Here is a 23,026-nt window from a genome sequence, read left to right as displayed (position 1 = left end):
TTTCATAAATGTTGACAAATCATCTCCCTAATACCCCATTGCATCATCTTCTAGGAGATTTTCATAGCTTTGGCGAGCTCGGCTGTGCTTCAGGGTGCCACCTCACAGGCCTGAGTGGGTAGAGACACAGAGGGAGACAGGGCAGGACTCAACTGTGACGGCAGAATCAAGCCAGCTGTGGGCTTGGCCCTTTAGCTGGAGTCAGTCTAATCTCCATGCCTGAAGCACGGGCGCTTGGGCCTGCTTACACTCGCACAGCATTTAGGGCCGTTCAAGTTAGGGGAGGATCTGGGCAGCACCGGTGGGGTACATGGCCCTCCATCTCAGGCAGGAAGCACTCTTAGGGTTCTGAGTAAGAAATCTGCCAAGAGCAGGACCTCAGCGGGTGGCCCTGGGTTCAGAGCATGGAACTACGCTGCCCGAGATGGGAGGCTGGCCAGAGTTAGGCCAACTATCGAGAGTCTCATCAAACAGGTTATGGGTCTCAGGGAGACTCATTTGAATCAGAAGCTATGTATACACATGTCGAAGGCTCACCTTCTGGGTCCTGGAGACCAGCTCCTGGGCTCAGAATCTCAACCCACTCACTTCTTTTTTCCTTTCTTTTTTGGCAATGTTACTGTTTTTATTTGGAAATTGAGGTCTTATGGTGCTCTGTGACTCTTCTCTGGTGGCTCAGTTGGTAAAGTATCTGCCTACTGTGCAGGAGACTTGGCTTTGATCCCTGGGTCAGGAAGACCCCCTGGAGAAGAGAATGGCAACACTGTCCAGTATTCTTGCTGGAGAATCCCATGGACAGAGGAGCCTGGCAGGCTACAATCCATGGGTTGCAAAGAGTCGGACACGACTGAATGATTAACACTTTCACTCTCATGGTGCTCTGTATTTTTTTTTTTTTGAAATATAGTTGATTTACAATGTTGTGTTAATTACACATGTTACACATGTTAGTTTCATGTGTACAGCAAAGTGATTCAGTTATACACACACACACACACACACACACATATACATATATATTCTTTTACAGATTCTTTTCCCTTATAGGTTATTATAAGCTATTGAGTAGAGTTCCCTGTGCTGTACAGTAGGTCCGTATTGGTTATCTATTTTTATATAGTAGTGTGTATGTCAGTCCCAACTTCCTAATTTATGTGCACCCCCTCCCCCCTTTGGTAACCTTAAGTGTATTTTCTATGTCTAAATTGGCACACTCACTTCTGATGTCCTGGTCAGAGCTGATAGGGGGTGGAGAGGGCTAGTGGAAGCAGAGGCTGGCAGTGATTCATATCAAGCCTAAATTCTCTGCCCTTTCACTTCCTTGAGAATCCAAACAATATTTAACCTTGCGCAAATCTAATTTTCAGCTGCATCTTTCTTTAACAGTTGTTAAACAAAGACAGCTATTAGTGTTTAGTTAGTGATGTGATCTTAGTGAAGGGTTATATTTTAATAGAGATAGTCATAGTGGTTGAATCAGAGACCACTATTGCTTGCCTCTGTGAATTGCACATGAAGAAAACAGATTTGCTGGGTAGATGCATCTGTTAACAGTCCCCACTGGCTGTTCACCTGGGTGACACTCTTCAGAAATGGAATTCCCCAAATTAAACGTGTTTAGAGACAGCAAGTTTGAGTGTTGAGCGTGCCCTTCTTGCTTTTCTCTTCGTTTATGCTTTGCTTCTCGTCTTTCATTCTTTCCCTCTCTCCTTTCCTCCCTTACCCTGCCCTCCCTCCCTTCTGTCCTTCCTTTCTTCCTTCCACTTCCTTTCCTTCTTTCAGTGACTCACTTATGAAAACCAGGCACGATGACTTGCCTAATCAAAGCTGATGTAGGGAGCCATTCCCTAAGTAAGACTAGAAAAGGAACAAAGATATCTGTCTCAGTCTGGGGGGTCAACATAGGCTGATTCTAGGAGAGCTGAACTGTTCGAAGGTGTAGGATTTAGCCAGGTGGAGAAGGGTGTTCCAAGTAGCAGGCATCACAGATGTGGAGACCCAGCAGCGTGAGAGAGCCGAATGCATTCGAAGACCATCAGGTGTGGGCAAGATCTGGCACAAAACAGTGCGAGGGAGTTGCTCTGGCCATCCAACCTATGATGCGGGGGATCTTAAATCCAGCCCTGACTGAGGCCCCCTCTCTTCCTGCTAGTCTCTGAGTATTAGCCTCTGTGATCAATAATATCTTCTCTGTGTCACATTTACTCATGAACGACACAAGGAAAACGTTCCCAGGACGGAGGACAACTTCTCTCAAGTCCGGAGTTATCCTTATCTGAACAGGGAGCTCTCTGACAAACCTGGTGCGTCTTATGGACTTTGGGTATGATCAAGACACAGTGAGTCAGCAACTTCTTTCCCATGACATGCAGCAACCTGGCCGCACACTGCTTTCGTGTTGATGAATACTTTCTGCAGGTCGGGGAAGAACAGGCTTGAACTTAAAGAGCACGCTGAGCTCCTAAGGGTCAGGAGTGCCTGGCAGTATTGGCACCTTTAGTCCTGTTGGGTGGTATTCCTGATCTCCAGATGCCAACGGCCCACAAGTGGATAAAGGGAAACCCAGAGGGGAGCACTGAAGTGAACAACCAAATGATGTTGTCTATTATCTCTCTAGACAATAGCCCCCACTCTGTAACTGGGAGTGAGACGTGCTGTGGGCAGGAAACTATGGATTAAGAGGGAATTGCAAGTAACATTATGATGTGGACAAAGATGTCATCTGTAAAATCTCTGTGCAATTTTCCTTCTTCTCAGGTGTGCCTGAGCTGCTGCTGCAATGTCTGCTCTTTTGATGTTACCTGGCTCTGAAGATCTTTTCAGTTTCCCATAATTTACCCTCAAGACGTAACAGAAGCGAGGACCACTGAACAGAGGAGACTGACATCACTTACAGAAGGTTTTGGAGCAGGGGTTGGAGCTGGAACGTCATAGATGATTCATTAGGAGACACAGGCAGGGACCAGATCTAGAAGAAGGATTTCTTCTTCTCTGAAAGATTTTTCTTTCTTTCTTTGGTATCATCACAGTTTCAGACTGCTTATAACAAGAAAGAGAATTTGGAGTAGGGATGAAGAGGTTCATTTCCGGGATAGCATTCCAAGGACAATGAGAAAAGAGTAGTTACTGGGATTCATTAAGGTATAATCCCCTCAACATTAATGACCTGTTACTTTGGCCTAATATTTCTTCAGATTATTATGTTAACTTGCTTTTCAAAAAGAAAAACCAAAAAATAAAACTATAGGTTTAGGTTTACTACTCCAATATTTGGAGAAGGCTATGGCACCCCACTCCAGTACTTTTGCCTAAAAAATCCCATGGATGGAGGAGCCCCATAGGCTGCAGTCCATGGGGTCGCTAGAGTCAGACACGACTGAGCGACTTCACTTTCACTTTTCACTTTCATGCACTGGAGAAGGAAATGGCAACCCACTCCAGTGTTCTTGCCTGGAGAATCCCAGGGATGGGGAAGCCTGGTGGGCTGCTGTCTAGGGGGTTGTACAGAGTCGGACACGACTGAAGAGACTTAGCAGCAGCAGCAGCAACTCCAATATTTTATTTGAGAAACAAGAAGATTTTGAGAATAATTAGTCTTCCATCGGCCATCTTTGCATTTTCTATAAATTTTCAGAGAAATATTGAAAAGAACAATACAAGATAATGCCACTTTTCATGACTTTTTGTCATCTTTTGGCTCTGATACCAGGAAAAGGGTGTTTATTTTTAAGCTAGTATAAATCAAAATTTTAATGGCATTGCAAATGTCAGGGTTGGCAAGAACAGATTTATGTTACCAGTGGCAGAAAACAAGGCTAAGTTCAACTCCTTTCTGTTTTACTTCCTTTTTAATGATACGAAAGCCTTCCATGGTGGCTCAGATGGTAATAAATCCACCTGCAATGCAGGAGACCTGGGTTCAATCCCTGGGTCCAGAAAATCCCCTGGAGAAGAGAATGACTACTCATTCCAGTATTCTTGCCTGGAGAATCCCATGGACAGAGGAGCCTGGAAAGCTACAGTTCATGGGGTCATGAAGAGTCAGACATGACTGAGCAACTAACACTAATGATATGAAATCACTCTCAGATTAACTGGACACATAGCCTCTGTCACAGAGAAATGGAAACAATATCTTCCCATCTGCCCATGGAACTTCAGAAATGTGTCTCAGGAGGCTCCGAGGAGCTAGGGGTCTTTATGTCTTGGAGCAGAAATAATTTGGTGAGAGGCAAACTGATAGATAAAAAGTGATTTATTAGAATAGGATGCTTGTGAAGCTTACAGGCAGGTGAGTGAGAGGGTTCTGCACCCAGAAAATTTGGTGGACTAGAGTCTTACAGTCAAAGGAGAAGTGGAGATGGGAAGAAGACCACCTTCTTCCTAGTTCTTGAGTAGATGTCAAGCTTCCATCGTGAGCTCCCCCTCCACGTTGGGCAGGGGAGTTTTCTTGCCCCTATGTGGTCAAGCCAGGAGTTCTTATAGCACAATGGAAATAAACAAGAATGTGGTGGTAACATGGGAAAACGGTAAATCATCTCAGGTTTCAGCATAATGTCTTTCCCTTATTTTTTTGCTTTTAGTGTGCCCAGAGAGCACGTCTTAGGAATCATTAACTTGCTGAGCTCACTGGGCAGGATGTGAGTCTTATTCCACCATTGTTTTATTGTTTGGGGGCATGTCATATGCTTCTATTGCATGGCTTTGTTGCTAAGCAAGCCTGCTTGGTTTCATGATTAAGCAAACCTGCTTTCTTGAGTGATCATTAACTTATGAGGGTCTCCCATACTTTTTTCTCTCCTTACAATCCCCCAGTGGGATTAACTATTTAATTACCTACTTTGTCTTTTTACTCTGTCTGTATCACTCAGGTTAACCAAGAGCAGAAGATATGGATTCTGATAACTAACTTTTTCATAAAGCTGGCTTGAAACCCATCATCCTTTAATATAAGCATGATTAAGGAGAGGTTTTGAGAACTGTTAGTTTTAATCAACTAACTTCCTGAACACTGTTGTTGGGTGGGTTGCCTGGTGGCACATTTTACAGCTAATCGAGGCTGATAGATTCACGACAGACATTTCACAGAAACATTTTTAAAGATTTTCCCAGAGCCCTGGAAGGGACTGATGAGTAAAAATCCATTTTGAACATTTTCCAATACAATGTCATCTGAGCCTTGCTCAGCACCACAGCCCTACAGAGACACAATCAAACTCTTGTTCATTTGCTAAAACAGACTCAAGACTGCTTCCTGAAGAAAACTGTGGCCTTACCTGCAGAAAGAAAGGGTAAAGGCATTTGGGGGCAGAAAGCCAGAAGCTCAGAATAGATCATAAATATCAGGGTTGCTAAGAAGTTTAGAGCAGTTAGAGTTTTAAGATACATTTCTCAGAGGAAGAGGTTAGTATTCTGTACTAGGTTTAACACTTAGAGAGTTAGTCAGTCACAGGTGGTAATGGGATTCTTGGTGGTAGATGAGACAGCCTGGAGCAGGACAGATTATAAAATTTGTGGGATCCAGTGCAAAATGAAAAGGCAGAGGCCCTTGTTCAAAAATTAGGAATTTTAAGATGGCAACCCCAGAGTGTCTGTCTAAGGCAGGACTCTTCTGAGTACAAGTAACTGCACAGGTTGAATGCCCATCAGGAGCCTGCAGGGAGGAGATAGAGTGAAATCAAGCCTTAATGATGGGATCCTAGGGGAAATCAACTGTTAAAGAGAAGAGACAGACATTGAGACAGGGAGGTCAAGGAGGTAGAAAAAGAGGCAAGGGCAAATAGATTCTCAGAAGCCAAGAGAAGTCATACAGAAACCACATGAACCTTCTTCCTTGTCCTGGTACTTCCAGAATGCTGGCAGAAAACACATATCCAATTGCTGTGGGATGTAGTCACCTGTCTAAAGTTCTAATGCTATAAGGATTCAAAAGCACCCTTGGCATTTTGCAGACAAGAGGTCATCATTGACCCGATTAATAAAATTGAAACAGCCAGATGCCAGATTCTCCTGAGAATGGACAGGGAGGTGAAATAGTGGAGGCAACTCCAAGGACTGTCTGCTGAGCAAGAGGAGAGGATTGAAAAGATGACAGTACTTCCCTGGTGTTTCAGAGAGTAAAGAATTTACCTACAATGCTGGAGACATGGGTTTGATCCCTGGGTCAGGAAGATCCCTTGGAGAAGGGAATGACAACCCACTCCAGTATTCTTGCCTGGAGAATTCCATGGACAGAGGAGCCTGGTGTGCTACAGGCCATGGGGTCAGGAAGACTTGGACACAACAGAGTGACTGATGAACACACCTGTTGGAGATGCTCAGCTATGAGAGGTGGTGGTGGTGGTGGTGTTTTATGTTCTTTTTAAAGATGGGAGGCAAACCATTCAATATCACAGTAATCCAAGTCTATGCCCCAACCAGTAATGCTGAAGAAGTTAAAGTTGAACAGTTCTAATAAGACATTTTAGAACTAATACCCAAAAAAGGTGTCCTTTTCATGATAGGGGACTGGAATACAAAAGTAGAGTCAAGAGATACCTGGGGTAACAGTCAAATCTGGCCTTGAAGTATAAAACAAAGCCAGGCAAAGGCTAATAGAGTTTTGCAAAGAGAACACACTGGTCATAGCAAACACCCTCTTCCAACAACACAAGAGAAGACTCTACACATGGAAATCACCAGATGGTCAACACCGAAATCAGATTGATTATATTCTTTGCAGGAAAAAATGGAGAAGATCTATACAGTCAGCAAAAACAAGACTGGGAGCTGACTGTGGCTCAGATCATGAACTCCTTATTGCCAAATTTGGACTTAAATTGAAGAAAGTAGGGAAAACCACTAGACCATTCAGGTATGACCTAAATCAAATCCCTTATGATATACAGGGGAGTGAATAGATTCAAGAAACTAGATTTGATAGACAGAGTGCCTGAAGAACTATGGACAGAGGTTCATGACATTGTACAGGAGGCAGTGATCAAGACCATCCCCAAGAAAAAGAAATGCAAAATGGCAAAATGGTTGTCTCAGGAGGCCTTACAAATAGCTGAGAAAAGAAGAGAAGATAAAGGCAAAGGAGAATGATAAACCCATTTGAATGCACAGTTCCAAAGAATAGCAGGGAGAGAATAAGACAGCCTTCTTCAGTGATCAGTGCAAAGAAATAGAGGAAAACAATAGAATGAGAAAGACTAGAGATCTCTTCAAGAAAATTAGAGATACCAAGGGAGCATTTCATGCAAAGATGGGCACAATAAAGGACAGAAATGGTATGGACCTAACAGAAGCAGAAGATATTAAGAAGAGGTGGCAAGAATACACAGAAGAACTGTACAAAAAAGATCTTCATGAGCCAGATAACCACAATGGTGTGATGACCACCTAGGGCCAGACATCCTGGAATGTGAAGTCAAGTTGGCCTTAGGAAGCATCACTATGAATAAAGCTAGTGGAGGTGACGGAATTCCAGTTGAGCTATTTCAAATCCCAAAAGATGATGCTGTGAAAGTGCTGTGCTCAATATGCCAGCAAATTTGGAAAACTCAGCAGTGGCCACAGGACTGGAAAAGGTCAGTTTTCATTCCAGTTCCAAAGAAAGGAGATGCCAAAGAATGTTCAAACTACCACACAGTTGCACTCATCTCACATGCTAGCAAAGTGATGTTCAAAATTCTCCAAGTCAGGCTTCAACTGTATGTGAATTGTGGATTTCCAGATGTTCAAGCTGGATTTAGAAAAGGCAGAGGAACCAGAGATCAAATTGCCAACATCCATTGGATCATAGAAAAAGCACGAAAATTCCAGAGAAACGTCTATTTCTGCTTTATTGACCATGCCAAAGCCTTTCACTGTGTGGATCACAACAAAATGTGGAAAATTCTTAAAGGGATGGGAATACCATACCACCTGATCTGCCTCCTGAGAAATCTGTGTGCAAATCAAGAAGCAACAGTTTGAACTGGACATGGAACAACAGACTGGTTCCAAATTTAGAAAGGAGTGCATAAAGACTGTATACTGCCACCATGCTTATCATGTGAAATGCTGGGCTGGATGAAGTACAAGCTGGAATCAAGATTGCTGGGAGAAATATCAGTAACCTCAGATACGCATATGATACCACCCTTATGGCAGAAAATGAAGAAGAACTAAAGAACCTCCTGATGAAAGTCAAAGAGGAGAGTGAAAAAGTTGGCTTAAAACTCAACTTCCATAAAACTAAGATCATGGCATCTGGTCCCATCACTTCATGGCAAATAGATGGGGAAACTATGGAAAGAGAGAGATTTTATTTTTCTGGGCTCCAAAATCACTGCAGACGGTGATTGCAGCCATGAAATTAAAAGATGCTTGCTCCTTGGAAGAAAAGTTATGACCAACTTAGACAGCATATTAAAAAGCACAGAGACATTATTTTGCCAACCAAGGTCCATCTAGTCAAAGCTATGGCTTTTCCAGTTGTCATGTATGGATGTGAGAGTTGGACTATAAAGAAAGCTGAGCACTGAAGAATTGATGCTTTTGAACTGTGGTGTTGGAGAGAAGACTCTTGAGAGTCCCTTGGACTGCAAGGAGATCAAACCATCAATTGTAAATGAAATCAGTCCTGAATATACATTGAATGCACTGATGCTGAAGCTCCAATACTTTGGCCACCTGATGTTAAGAACTGACTCTTTGAAAAGATCCTGATGCTGGGAAAGGTTGTAGGCAGGAGGAGAAAGGGATGACAGAGGATGAGATGGCTGGATTGCATCACTGACTCAATGGACATGAGTTTGAGCAAGCTCTGAAATTTGATGATGGACAGGGAAGCCTCTTGTGTTGCAGTCCTTGGGGTTGCAAAAATCCAACATGACTGAGCGACTGAACTGAACTGAACTGAAGATGGGAGAGAATTACACGTTTTCACGCAGAAGGAAAGGAGCCAATGGTACAAAGTAAAACGTTGGAGAAAGAGAGGAGAAAGAAAAATGAAGAGGGGACAGGAAATGACCAAAGCTTAGAGGAGAACACTCCTATGGGTTGAATGGCATAGGATTCTGAGATCTGGCGAGGCTATTCACTTTGGGAATAAAGGGATAGTGTATTGAGGAAAAATAAAGTAGAAATGGAGGTGGGTATAGATACATTTTCAGGGGGATAGACTTGGAGATGGGAACATTCCTCCAAAAAGGAAGCTTTTTGCTTCCTTTATCTTCTGTATGAGGTAGGAGACCAGGTCATTTGTGGAGGTTAAATACTGAAATCCTTGCCTGGTAATAAAAAGTTGACTTTGATTTCTATAGTTCCTTACTGCAGACACTTCAAAGTCCTTTAGTAACTGCTACTCTTAAGCAACCTCTTCTGGTATTTTGATAGACCTTTTCATTGTGGTATTAATTTCTTTTCCAACTAATTATTTCTTTATATCAAAGAAAAACTTAGAAACTTGAAATATTTCTCCAAAGTCTTAACCAATATCAGAAAGAGATTTTCTTTCTATAGCATTTTATAGGGTAATCGTTTCAGAGCATAGAGAACAGAATCAGAGCACGATGGCTGAAAATATAAGACTACTGGGGCAAACCCTTTGCAATGCTAGTTTTCTTGAAAAAAAATATTCTGTTTGAAGTATAACTCTGGTGTGGGGATTATTCTGTTAATTTTCCTCCCATAAAACAATATTTTCAGTTTCTTTCTGGCAGAAGGACTGTATCTTAGTCCAAATGGCAGCTCAACCACGCCGGTTTAACATGTAAAGTATGCAAAGTAAAAATTGCAGCCTAAAAGGTTACCCTGTCAGCATTTCTTATTGAGTCTTTGTTATTATCTGATTGAAGTAACACCTTTTATAGGCTCAGAAATGTTTGTAAGTTTGTTGTTGTTAAGTTGCTAAGTGTTTCTGACTCTTTTGCAACCCCACAGACTATGATCCGCCAGGCTCCTCTGTTCATGGGATTTCCCAGGCAGAATATTGGAGTGGGTTACCATTTACTTCTCCAGGGAATCTTCCCGACCCAGAGATTGAACCCTCATCTCCTGCCTTGGCAGGCAGGTTCTTTACCACTGAGTCATCAAGGAAAGGAGAAGGCAATGGCAACCCACTCTGGTACTCTTGCCTGGAAAACCCCACGGATGGAGGAGTCTGGTAGGCTGCAGTCCATGGGGTCCCTAGGAGTCAGACACGACTGAGCGACTTCACTTTCCCTTTTCCCTCTCATGGATTGGAGAAGGAAATGGCAACCCACTCCAGTGTTCTTGCCTGGAGAATCCCAGGGACGGGGGAGCCTGGTGGGCTGCTGTCTATGGGACTGCACAGAGTCGGACACAACTGATATGACTTAGCAGCAGCAGCATCAAAGAAGCCCTAATGCTATCACACAGAATAGCATTAGTTATAATCTATAGTCAGACATTGCTCAAAGTGACACGAAACAGTTTTGAGCAATGACTGTATCCAGGTTTTCAGAGGAGGAGTAAATGCCTCTTTGCGACTAGAGGGAGATAAACTGAAGTCAGCTCTACCATTGGAGACGCTGATAACATCTGCAGCACTGGGCTTCTTGGGTGGCTCAGCTGGCAAAGAATATTGCCAATGCAGGTGACGCAAGAGACAAGGGTTTGATCCCAGAGTTGGGAAGATCCCCTGGAGAAGGAAATGGTAATCCACTCCAATATTCTTGCCTGGAGAATTCCATGGACAGAGGAAGCTGGCGAGCTACAGTCCATGGGGTCACAAAGCATTGGACATGACTGAGCACGCACGCACACACACACAATATCTACCTTGGGTAATATCTATAGAGTGAGCTGAGGGGGATCCTTTTTTTCTGACTTCATTTCTACAACTGCTATGGTAGGTTTCTTTACTCTGGTTTTTACTTTTCAAGATGATGTTGGAATATCAGCCATTACTGTTACAGGGTGTGGCTGATTTACATGACTCCAGCACGTAGCATGGAATCACTATTACTTTGGGTTTGTCCTGAAAGAATTGCCATAAGAATTAGATGACTTTCCAGGGTACCTGAAAAAGTAGGCATTTCCCAGCTTAGGCTGAACAAATACTGCTGATTATAAGGAGACAGTGTAGTAATGGAATATTGAGTTTAGAATCCATTTTTGTATTTTTTTTTTTTTTTTGGCATGAAAGTCAGTTTGTGTTCTTATTGCCTTTAACTCATTCCATTACTTTCGGTCCCTGTGACCTGGACTTAGGAGATAGAGAATTTAATCTGAGATATGGTCCTTTTTAAAGAGTGCTATGATGACCTTGATAAACTGGTTTTCCATAGATTTGTAACATATAAGCCTTGTCCTGGACCATTGTGGTTGCTTTCAGAAACCCTTCTTTTCTCTCTTTCTGTAAGCTTGTATCTAGTTATGGGTGGATTTCCAAAGTGCTCCTCTTTTTTTTTTTTTTTTGAGAATGTTTTTGAGAATGCTTTCTTGGAATTAGAGTTGTTTTCAGCTTTATCTTATGTGTTTGTTTTAATATCTTTATTCATGTTTTGAGCTCTCTTGGTCCTTTGATTCTTCTGATCAAATCTCTTCCGTTCATAATCTTTTCTTGCCAGTTCACCTCAAATATCTGCAGAAACAGCTTTAATCCTGTCGTTTAGTGTTTTTCTCGTCTGAATCTCCTCTGACGTCTGTCGGTAGATAAAACATTGAAAAACCAATATATGGCAGCTCCATTCTTTAACTTCCAGGTTTTCTTATGCACCTTTTTATACTTTGTACTCGGCTCAAAATCTTCTCAGCATCTTTCAATACAGATCTCATATTGGTTATTTTAAGCTTAATGGAATTCTATGGAAGATCAGGGAGGCCCGACATCCGAGATTCTTTCAACTGAAGTACGTCCTTTGTATCTTTTCTCTTTTGGCCAGTGATGAATATCATCAGACTTCTGTGCAGTTGCTTTAGCCGTTCCTTGTCCTTCACAGGTAGAACATTTTTGAGTGGACAGTGTGTCAAGGCTGTTTCTCCTCTGAGGATTCCATCTGATTTTTTATCTAGTTAGTGAGTTTTTGTCTGAAGATTCACTTATTCTTTTCAGAGAATCATGGTTATTCAAAATTTGTTCCAAGAGTCCTACATTTCCTGTATGACATGACAGCTCCATTATTTTTTTTTTTCAGGAGCAAATCTGCAAGTTACCAACATATATAACATTCATTCATTCAGCACTCGCAATCCCTTAATTGTGCTATTTTACAGACTTATCACCTTTTAATGTATATACATATATGTATATATATATATAAAACTTGTATATGAGCTTTCCTGGTGGCTCAGATAATAAAGAAACTGACTGCAATGTGGGAGACCTGGATTAAATTCTTAGGTTGGGAAGATCCCCTGGAGAAGGAAATGGGTATCCACTCCAGTATTCTTGCCTGGAGAATCCCATGGACAGGGGAGCCTGGCAAGCTACAGTCCCTGGGGTTGCAAAGAGTCAAACATGAATGAGCAATTAACACTTCATTTTATAACTTGAATACAGATTAAGTTCTCTGTCCTCAATACCCGAAGGATTTCTGGTTACCTTAGGTAGCAGTGAATATTTGTTGAATGAATATAAAAAATACACAAGGAATGTTTTCTATTTCAGTGTATCACATCCACTTGCATATGGATAACATGCAGGATAGTTCTCCATTCTGATCCAATTTTTCTTTGCTGAAATCTATGACTGTCAGCCTTTATAAAAAAATTTTAAAATACTTATGCTGTTTATGGCCATGCTGGGTCTTCGTTGCTGCATGTAGGTTTTCTCTAGTTACAGCGAGCAGGGGCTACTCCTTAGCTGCAGTGCACAGGCTTGTTATTGCAGTGGCTTCTCTTGCTGTGGAGCACGGCCTCTAAGGCACATGAGCTTCTGTAGCTGCAGCTCTTGGGCTATAAAGCACGGGCTCAGTAGCTATAATGCACAGGCTTAGTTGCCTTGAGGTATGGGGGGTCTTCCTGGACCAGGGATTGAACCCACGTTCTCCGCATTGGCAGGCAGATTCTTTACCACTGGACCACCAGAGAAGTCCTGATAGCCAGCGTTTTGAAAAACTCTGGGCTAAGAGGTAGTTATCCCAATTGGTTCGCCACCTCCAAGTCACAAGCGATAGAGGAGGTTCAACTTGGAAAGGGACCCTTATGTTTGTTACGTCCATTATTTTTTTCTCCCAATAGCACGATGAGTTAATGATTATTTCCATCTTATTGGAGGTAAAAAGTGGAACCCTAAGAGGTTAAAGTTAGAAAATTAAAAAGGAAAAACCTGATTTTGAGCACGAACTTGTTCCCAAACCAGAACTCTTCCCAAAAATGTTTTAAAAATTATTCAGTGACTCATGTTGTGTTGAGAAAGAAAGAAATAGAACAAACAAGATGCATTTCACCTTTAAAACAGAAAAGGAGGTGGGGAGAAACCAATGTCTGCAGTTTTCATCAGTAATTCCAACACGGGAAACAAATCTATTTCCAATTTGGCAAAATATCCAGCTCTCTTAGAGAACTGATATCTTGGCTGGGATCTGAGAAGCCGTATAAATACAATTTAAAAATCATGAGCAATTGAGAAATAATTTCTAGATACAAAAAAGTCTCAGGCAATCTTCCATTTCCTCTCAGTACAACGAAGGTCATTCCTCTTTGTTTGGGGCTAAGTTCCAAAATGTATGAGCTCTTTAACTTTACCTTCTCATAATGATTCACACCGACTCATCCCCACAGACTCTGAGGAGATAGAGGATGCAAATTGGTGTTATTGTTCAGTCGCTAAGTACTGTCCAACCCTTTGCAACCCCATGAATTGCTGCATGCCAGGCTCCTCTGTCCTCTACAATCTCCTGGAGTTTGCTCAGATTCAAGTCCATTGAGTTGGTGATGCTATCTAATCATTGCTACGTCTTAAGTCCCTGCTCACTCTGTGACCCTTTTTTCTTTTTCTTGGTTTCTGTTTGGCTTTTATTTATAAACCACCAAAACATCTGGCCAATTTACTTATTATCCAGATGTTTTGGTCTAATTTACATTGCCTTTTTTTTTTTTTTTTTTTTTTACTGAACGTATTGACTTTTTGGGTAAATATAGCCTGAGTGAAAGTGCATGAAGGTTGCCAGCTGATGGAAAAAGGAACTAGCTGGCAATCAACAATCAACATCTGCTCCTCATTTCTCTATTGCTTCCTGGCTCAATCAAAAATAACGTGCCTAATCTTTGAAGAAATTCTTAGAGAAGTGAAAAAAATCTTTTGACATCTTTACCTTATCAGTGTCACAATCATAGAGAAGCTAGACACAGCCAGAGGCAAAAACAGGATCCCTATCTGGGAAATTGCCTGAGGAGCTGCACTCATTGCACCATGGGGATAAAAGTAAGATGAGAATTCAGATCCCAAATGGTCAAAATCATTTGTCACGCCAACCCCACCATTCATGTTTCCTTCCCAATGTATCCCATCATGTTCATGATAAACGTCTTTAAGTGTCTTGGTAAAATGCCATCCTGGGGGAACCACAGACAAGTGCTTCTCTCCTCTCTTGACCGTGACTTGAAGCATCACTCCATCCTTCAGGTCCCATGTTGTAATGAACATCCTGTCCTGCGTTCTATGGTGATATTAGTCCTTGACCCCAGAGCCTGGCCCAGGCAGACAATATGGCAGCTGGATTGAGTACCAAGGTCCAAACTACATCATACTTCATGCCCTTCCACACAGTGTAAAGGCGGTAATTAGATTGACATAGGTGTGACCCTTCCTATTGCCATCAAGGTAATGGATTTCTGGTTGATAGATCACAAATCAAAACTCATTTCCTATATAAATAATGTTATCATTATAGTTCTGTTTCTAGAATCACATTTAATGACACAAATACACCAAGCTGTACCAAAGAAAGTCAAAAAGGGAAAATAACATACATGATTTTACAACTATTTATTAATATTGTAAAATGAAATTTATCTATTTACTTTCTGTGAACTTTGTATGTAGATCAGATCAGATCAGTCGCTCAGTCATGTCCGACTCTTTGCGACCCCATGAATTGCAGCATGCCAGGCCTCCCTGTCCATCACCAACTCCTGGAGTTCACTCAGACTCATGTACATCGAGTCAGTGATGCCATCCAGCCATCTCATCCTCTGTCGTCCCCTTCTCCTCCTGCCCCCAATCCCTCCCAGCATCAGAGTCTTTTCCAGTGAGTCAACTCTTCGCAGGAGGTGGCCCAAGTACTGGAGTTTCAGCTTTAGCATCATTCCTTCCAAAGAAATCCCAGGGCTGATCTCCTTCGGAATGGACTGGTTGGATCTCCTTGCAGTCCAAAGGACTCTCAAGAGTCTTCTCCAACACCACAGTTCAAAACCATCAATTCTTCGGTGCTCAGCCCTCTTCACAGTCCAACTCTCACATCCATACATGACCACTGGAAAAACCATAGCCTTGACTAGACGAACCTTTGTTGGCAAAGTAATGTCTCTGCTTTTGAATATGCTATCTAGGTTGGTCATAACTTTCCTTCCAAGGAGTAAGCATCTTTTAATTTCATGGCTGCAGTAAGTACAACATAAAAAACAGAAAAATGTAAAAATCATATATTTGCCACTTGAATTTCATAGTTGAATATGCCTGAGTCACTACCACCGAGGTCAAGAAGTAGAAGCCCCTCAAAAGAACCCTCTCCATTGTCCATATTGTCTATCCTTCATTTCTCTCAATAATGTTTTATGGTTTCTGTATATAGGCCTTTCATATCTCTCTTTTATTTATTACTGTTTGATGTTTTTGTTTTTTCTTTAAATTGGAGTATAACTGCTTTACAATGTTGTGTTAATTTCTAAGTTAATTTTGTCTAAGAATGTGTCCAATTAACTAAATTGCCAAATACACTAGCATTGGATTGTTCATTATATTCTCTTAAAATTACTTTAATATCTGTATTATAGGTGGTTTTGTTCTGATATGGGTTAGTTGTGGGTGTTTGTTTTTTTTTTTTTTTCATTCTTTTATCTGTGTTTTGAGGGTCTGGAATTTATGAAATTTTATTTTCTTTCCAAAGCTCTCCTCCTTGGCTTTCTGATTCTTTGTATGGTGTGTTTATTTTCTTCTTAAATTCTATCCTTATCTTTATTATTTCCTCCCTCAAACTTTCTTTGAGGTTTTCTAACTTCTTCAGATAGATGGCAACTTGTTTGTTTTTTAGTTTCTCTTCTTTAATAATTCTAAATCTTAATTTTTCCTTGACGTGTGGTTTTAGTTCCATCCTAAAAGTTTTGCCACGTAGGAATTTCTTAATCATTTGATTCAAAATATTTTCTAATTTCCATTGTGATTCCTTATTCTACCAATGTGTTCTTTAGACATTAATGCTTAATTTTTGTACATATAGAGATTTTTCTAGTTTACTAACATCCTGCAGAGATCAGAGGACAAAATCTGTAGGACAGACCATCATAATTTGTTGAGATTGTGTTAGGCCCTCAGTTGTGCCCAACTCTTTGCGACCCCATGGACTGTAGCCTGCCAGGCTCCTCTGTCCATGGAATTCTCCAGGCCAGAATACTGGAGTGGGTAAGCCATTCCCTTTTCCAGGGGATCTTCCCCACCCAGGGATCGAACCCAGATCTTCCGCATTGCAGGCATATTCTTTACCATCTGAGCCACCAGGGATTGCTTTATATCTAAACTCATAGTTGATATTGGTATTGTTACATGTAAACTTGAAAAGGAAGTATAGTTTTCAGTTGCTGGGATCAGTGTTCTATATATGTTATAAGGTCAAGTCTGTTAATCACATCGTTCAGATTTTCCATATCCTTACAGATTTTTGTATGTGCATTCTATCAGGTATTGAAAAGTGTTAAAATCTTTTAAAATCTTCTACTATGATTTCAAGTATTCTATTTCTATTTTTAGTTCTGTCAATTTTTGCTTTATAGATTGAGACTTATTATTGGGTAGATATGACTGTCAAACTTTTATAACTTCCACATCATCTCTTTCCCTTTGGTAATTCTTCTTGCCTTTAAAGTCTGTTATGTCTGATAATAAAATAGTTACCGTATCTTTCATTTGCTTGGAGTTTGCAGTTTATCTTTCTCCATCCTCTTACTTTCAATCTCCCATGTCTTTATTAAGTTTGTACTGTCCCTTGTAGTGAGTATGTTGGTCGCTTGGTAGTGTCTGACTTTGCGACCCCATGGATTGGTACCCGCCAGGCTCCTCTGTCCATGGGATTTTCCAGGCAAGAATACCGGAGTAGGTTGCCATTCCCTTCTCAAGGGGGTCTTCCTGACCCAGAGATCGAACTCGGGTCTCCCACATTGCAGGCAGATTCTTTACAGTCTGAGCCACTAGGGAAGACTTACAAGCAGACTAGTGTCCCTTGTAAGCAGAATATAGTTGTTTTTATCCAGCCTCAGTACTTTGGTTTTTCAACTGAAGCATATGCTGTATTTAAATTTAGTGTAATTACTCTGTTTTCTATCTGTCCCAGCACTTTTCTGTTCTTAGTTTCTTCTTTATTATGTACTTTTGTATTAAATGCTTTTATTATATCTATCCCCTATCATCTCCTTGTTTTACTAGGAGTCCGACACGACTGAGTGACTGAGCACGCACACCGGAAGTGACCATGCTCTCATGGTAACTTCCGGTGTGCGTGCCCAGTCACTCAGTCGTGTCGGACTCGTTGCAACCCCACAGATTGCAGTCCTCCAGGCTTCATTGCCCTTGGGATTTTCCAGTCAAAATAGTAGAATGGAGTGCCATTTCTTTCTCCATCCCAGACGACTATCTAAAGATTAGAACATCCCTCCTTGGCTCATTAAAACTAATTATAAATAAGTCCTTTTCCCACTTCCTAAACAATATAAGGAATTTAGGATTCTGTAACATCTTTTACCCCATCCCAATTTGTATGCTATTGTTCTCAAATCTTCCATATATTTTAAACCATATATCACTGCTGTTGATTTTTATAGCCAATATTCAGTTAGATTTGCCATTTAGATTTATTTACTTACCATTTAGATTGTTCTTCACTCTTCCTGAATCTCTAAGCTATCACGTAAAATCATTTTCTTCAGAATTGCTTCCTTTAATATTTACTCTATTAGGAGTCTACTGGTGATGAATTCCCTCAAATTTTTGTTTATCTCAAATTATGTTATTAGCTTAATTTTTGAAGAATTTTCACTGGCTATTTTCTTCCAGCACTTTGAAAATATAATTATTTTACTGACCCAACAACTGATTGAATAAAGAAATACTAAATGAACAAATAAATGGATAAAGCAGTGAAAGCATAGGATTATATAGGTGACAATGAGTAATCCCACTTGTCTGGAGTGTAAGGAATTCAGAAAAGGAGGCCACAATATGGAGAAGTATACACACACACACACACACACACACACGTGTACAGGAGCAAGGTCTCATATCTAATGCATTCATCAATGAAAAAGTCAAAGTGTTAGTTGCTCAAGTTGTGTCCAACTCTTTGTGATCCCATGGACTGTAGTCCACAAGGCTCCTCTGTCCACGGGGATTCTCCAGGCAAGAATACTGGAGTGAGTAGCCATTCCCTTTGCCAGGGGATCTTCCCAATCTGGGGATGGAACACAAGTCTCTTGCATTGCAGGCAGATTCCTTACCATCTGAACCACCATAAATGTTCATTAATTTATTACATAATTTATTTTTGTAATTAAAATCTTATTATAATAGATTCTGGCTATACAAAATGCATAAAATGTTTCTTTAATTGTTCTGAGGGGGGTTTATAATCTAGCAGATAAGTAAATATTTGCTTATTTAAAAGGTAACTTTATGCTACTTTGAATCTTTCTTAAGGACCAACCACACTTTCATAACTTTCAGAAAAGTCACTATATGTATTTACATAGACCTATATGGCAAATCTACAGACTAAACCAGGACAAATATCCCCCTAATTGTGCAAGGAAAAAGACAAGTAATTTAGTATCTAGCTTACATGAGACAGTCTGCTACTTGGAAACATAATAATACAAGAAGGAAATAAAACAAATAGAATGAAACTAAATATGTTCTAGAAATGAAAAATATAATGTATTTATTTACTTTTGAATTTTACTATGCTTTTATTTATGCAGGTCAGGAAGCAACAGTTAGAACTGGACATGGAACAACAGACTGGTTCCAAATAGGAAAAGGAGTACGTCAAGGCTGTATATTGTCACCCTGCTTATTTAACTTATATGCAGAGTACATCATGAGAAACGCTGGACTGGAAGAAACACAAGCTGGAATCAAGATTGCCGGGAGAAATATCAATAACCTCAGATATGCAGATGACACCACCCTTATGGCAGAAAGTGAAGAGGAACTCAAAAGCCTCTTGATGAAAGTGAAAGTGGAGAGTGAAAAAGTTGGCTTAAAGCTCAACATTCAGAAAACGAAGATCATGGCATCTGGTCCCATCACTTCATGGGAAATCGATGGGGAAACAGTGGAAACAGTGTCAGACTTTATTTTCCTGGGCTCCAAAATCACTGCAGATGATGACTGCAGCCATGAAATTAAAAGACGCTTACTCCTTGGAAGGAAAGTTATGACCAACCTAGATAGCATATTCAAAAGCAGAGACATTACTTTGCCAACAAAGGTTTGTCTAGTCAAGGCTATGGTTTTCCCAGTGGTCATGTATGGATGTGAGAGTTGGACTGTGAAGAGGGCTGAGCGCCGAAGAATTGATGGTTTTGAACTGTGGTGTTGGAGAAGACTCTTGAGAGTTCCTTGGACTGCAAGGAGATCCAACCAGTCCATTCTGAAGGAGATCAGCCCTGGGATTTCTTTGGAAGGAATGATGCTAAAGCTGAAACTCCAGTACTTTGGCCACCTCCTGCGAAGAGTTGACTCATTGGAAAAGACTCTGATGCTGGGAGGGATTGGGGGCAGGAGGAGAAGGGGACGACAGAGGATGAGATGGCGGGATGGCATCACTGACTCGAAGGATGTGAGTCCCAGTGAACTCCAGGAGTTGATGATGGACAGGGAGGCCTGGCGTGCTGCAATTCATGGGGTCGCAAAGAGTTGGACATGACTGAGCGACTGATCTGATCTGATGCTTTTATTCAGAAAGATAGTTTTTACAAATGCTTCTCTTTGGATAAAGAGAAGACAATGTGGAAAAAGCTACATGGAATATCTATGTTCAATAGTTAACTCATACTTGCCCAGATAAACATTGAGCAAAAATGTGGTGGATACATACTAGATATATTGATGTTGGAGAGACAAAGAAAGAATATTCAGACAAGATGAAAGAGAGCTAATGAAAAAAGCCCTCGCAGAGGGAATGTGTTCAGAGCAGGCCTTTCCTTATGAGAGGCGCACTGCTGGCCTAGTAGAAGATGCTGCTGCTGCTGCTAAGTCACTTCAGTCGTGTCTGACTCTGCACGACCCCATAGACGGCAGCCCACCTGGCTCCCCTGTCCCTGGGATTCTCCAGGCAAGAACACTGGAGTGGGTTGCCATTTCCTTCTCCAATACATGAAAGTGAAAAGTGAAAGTGAAGTCACTCAGTCGTGTCCGACTCTTTGAGACCCCATGGACTGCAGCCTACCAGGTTCCTCTGTCCATGGGATTTTCCAGGAAGAGTACTGGAGTGGGGTGCCATTGCCTTCTCCGAGTAGAAGATGAGAGGCTTCCAAGTAGAGGGCTTCCATCCTGTTTTCTTTCTGTGGATGACTGGCTGCAAGGGGACACATCAGTGGTCTTGAGCATTACACAATGGCCCCTTGGTTCTCACCTGCCTAGTGCACAAGTCTTTGTCTCTGTTCTCAGTTTATCTCCAACCCTTTGACCCTGTGCTCTAGTTTTTCCAAACCAGCACACACCCTTGCTTTTCGTTCCTCATTTTGGGCGCTCCTCTAGCACTGACTGTCGACATTCTGTCTTGGACACAATTTGGTATTTGTTCCCTGGCTTCACGTACTGTGGATACAGCTAAAGATACACATCTGCCTTCCCTCCTACCCACATATGCTTCATGGGGAGATGGCTTGGAAAGTCGGGGTATGTGTTTACAAAAGACTTTTCCTAACGCGATAGCTTGGATATGGGAAAAATTAACACAGATTTCATCTTTTGCTTATTTTTTCCAGGTCTATGAAACTAATATCCTTTTTCTGGGCCTTACTATCAATAAAAACATATGTTAGACTCATGTAATCCTACTGTCAAAGATATGAAAACAACTGAATATAAAATCCAGTAAAGAAAAAAGAAGACTTTAATGATGGAGTTGTATTTTCTTTACAAGTAAAAATTCACATGAAGAAGACAGAACAGGCTTTAAAACTAATCATCTTTTTTTCTTCTACCCTGTATTTAGGTTTTAGTGAGCTCTTTCAAAAATAAAGGATAAGAATCTACAAGCCCTACCTCACATTGTTTTAATAGCCTGGATTCTTCTGTTTCCTCTTCTCCACAGTTTTACGGCTCTCTCCAGGCCCATAAATTACATGGTAGTAATAGGCCCTTCCAGAAGAAAGGGACAAAATGAGATAATTGACATCTCCCCCAATCTTGCTGCACTTGGGTTCAATTATTCTCCTCTTTAATGGCCCTTTCCCCCAGTCCCCCTTCCCCTAACATAAATCATATACTCTATGAATTTTCAATTAGCTGTTGGTGGCCAGCTTCTGGATCTGTAGGAGACGAGCAGAAGGAGAGCTGATTCCTAGGCTGCCGTTCAGAACATGCCTTTAACAGGTATCTGATAAACCTGCTCTGTGTCCACCAGCCTCACGTCAGATGTGCTTTCTGTTTGGTGCGTTGGGAAGCTTCCCCTTGCACCCTGGGCAAATAGCATGACACCATTGATAGAGGCCCTTGATTATCTTCCCAAGCATTAGTGCACAGGCACACAGAAATGTCAAGGATTATTCATTACAAGGGCTTCCCAGGTGGTACTAGTGGTAAAGAATCTGCCTGTCAATGCGGGAGATGCAAAAGAGACTCTGTTTGGATCCCTGGATCAGAAAGACACCCTGGGGAAGGAAATGGCAACCCACTCCAGTATTTTTGCCTGGAAAAATTCATGGACAGAGGAGCCTGGTGGGCTATACAGTCCATGGGGTTGCGAAAAAGTCAGACATGATGGAGGACACACAGTTCATTATAAGGAACTCCAATCAATTGGGATGGATATTGCAGCTCAACAATAACCATTTTTCAAGTGGCATGTTAGGTTCTTTTTTTCTTTAGTGGAATATAATTGCTTTGCAGTGTTGTGTTAGTTTCTGCTGTACAACAAATTGAATCAGCTATGCATACATACATCCCCTCCCTCGGGAGCCTCCTTCCCACCTTACCCCCCATTCCACCCCTCTAGGTCATCACAGAGCCCTGAGCTGAGCTCTCTGTGCATGCCACATGCAGTCTAAATAGATAGCTAGGTTCCCACTAGCTGTTTTACACATGGTGCATGTATGTCATATATGCGTATGTGCATATATGTCAGTGCTGCTCCTCAATTCGTCCCTCCCTCCCCTTCCTCCTCTGTGTTCCCATGTCCACTCTCTGTGTCTATGTCTATTCCTGCTCTGCAAACAGGTTTCACATAGACTGTTTCAAAGTTCAGGTTTCTCCCTTGAGTATCTTACGCTACAGGGGGAGAGGATGGGGGCAATCCACTCTTCTGTTATTATTACTGCAATGTGACATCGCTTGTGCCTGAGTTTAGGAAGGTAAATATCTCTGACTTGAGGTCATTCACATATTAGGTGGTTTTGTCTATTATAATGAATAATAGCTATTGGCCAAGCAGCACTTTGGTTATTTAAAATATTCTTCAACTCAATAGTAGTTGCACTACAGAAACCCCTTAGGATACTTGAGCAGTAGAGTCAAGTCAGGTAGATAATCCCTTTACTATCAATTATTAATGAGCTTATATCAATGCAATGGTCCAGGGGATAATGGCTTACAGTCTGAGACATTACTGGTTACTAAATCATCTATGTTCACCGTCTGAGAGCTCAGTCTAATATATGT

This window comes from Bos javanicus, chromosome 28, assembly GCF_032452875.1.
Source record: "Bos javanicus breed banteng chromosome 28, ARS-OSU_banteng_1.0, whole genome shotgun sequence".
In the NCBI taxonomy this organism is placed as follows: domain Eukaryota; kingdom Metazoa; phylum Chordata; class Mammalia; order Artiodactyla; family Bovidae; genus Bos; species Bos javanicus.
This window is presented reverse-complemented; position numbering follows the sequence as displayed.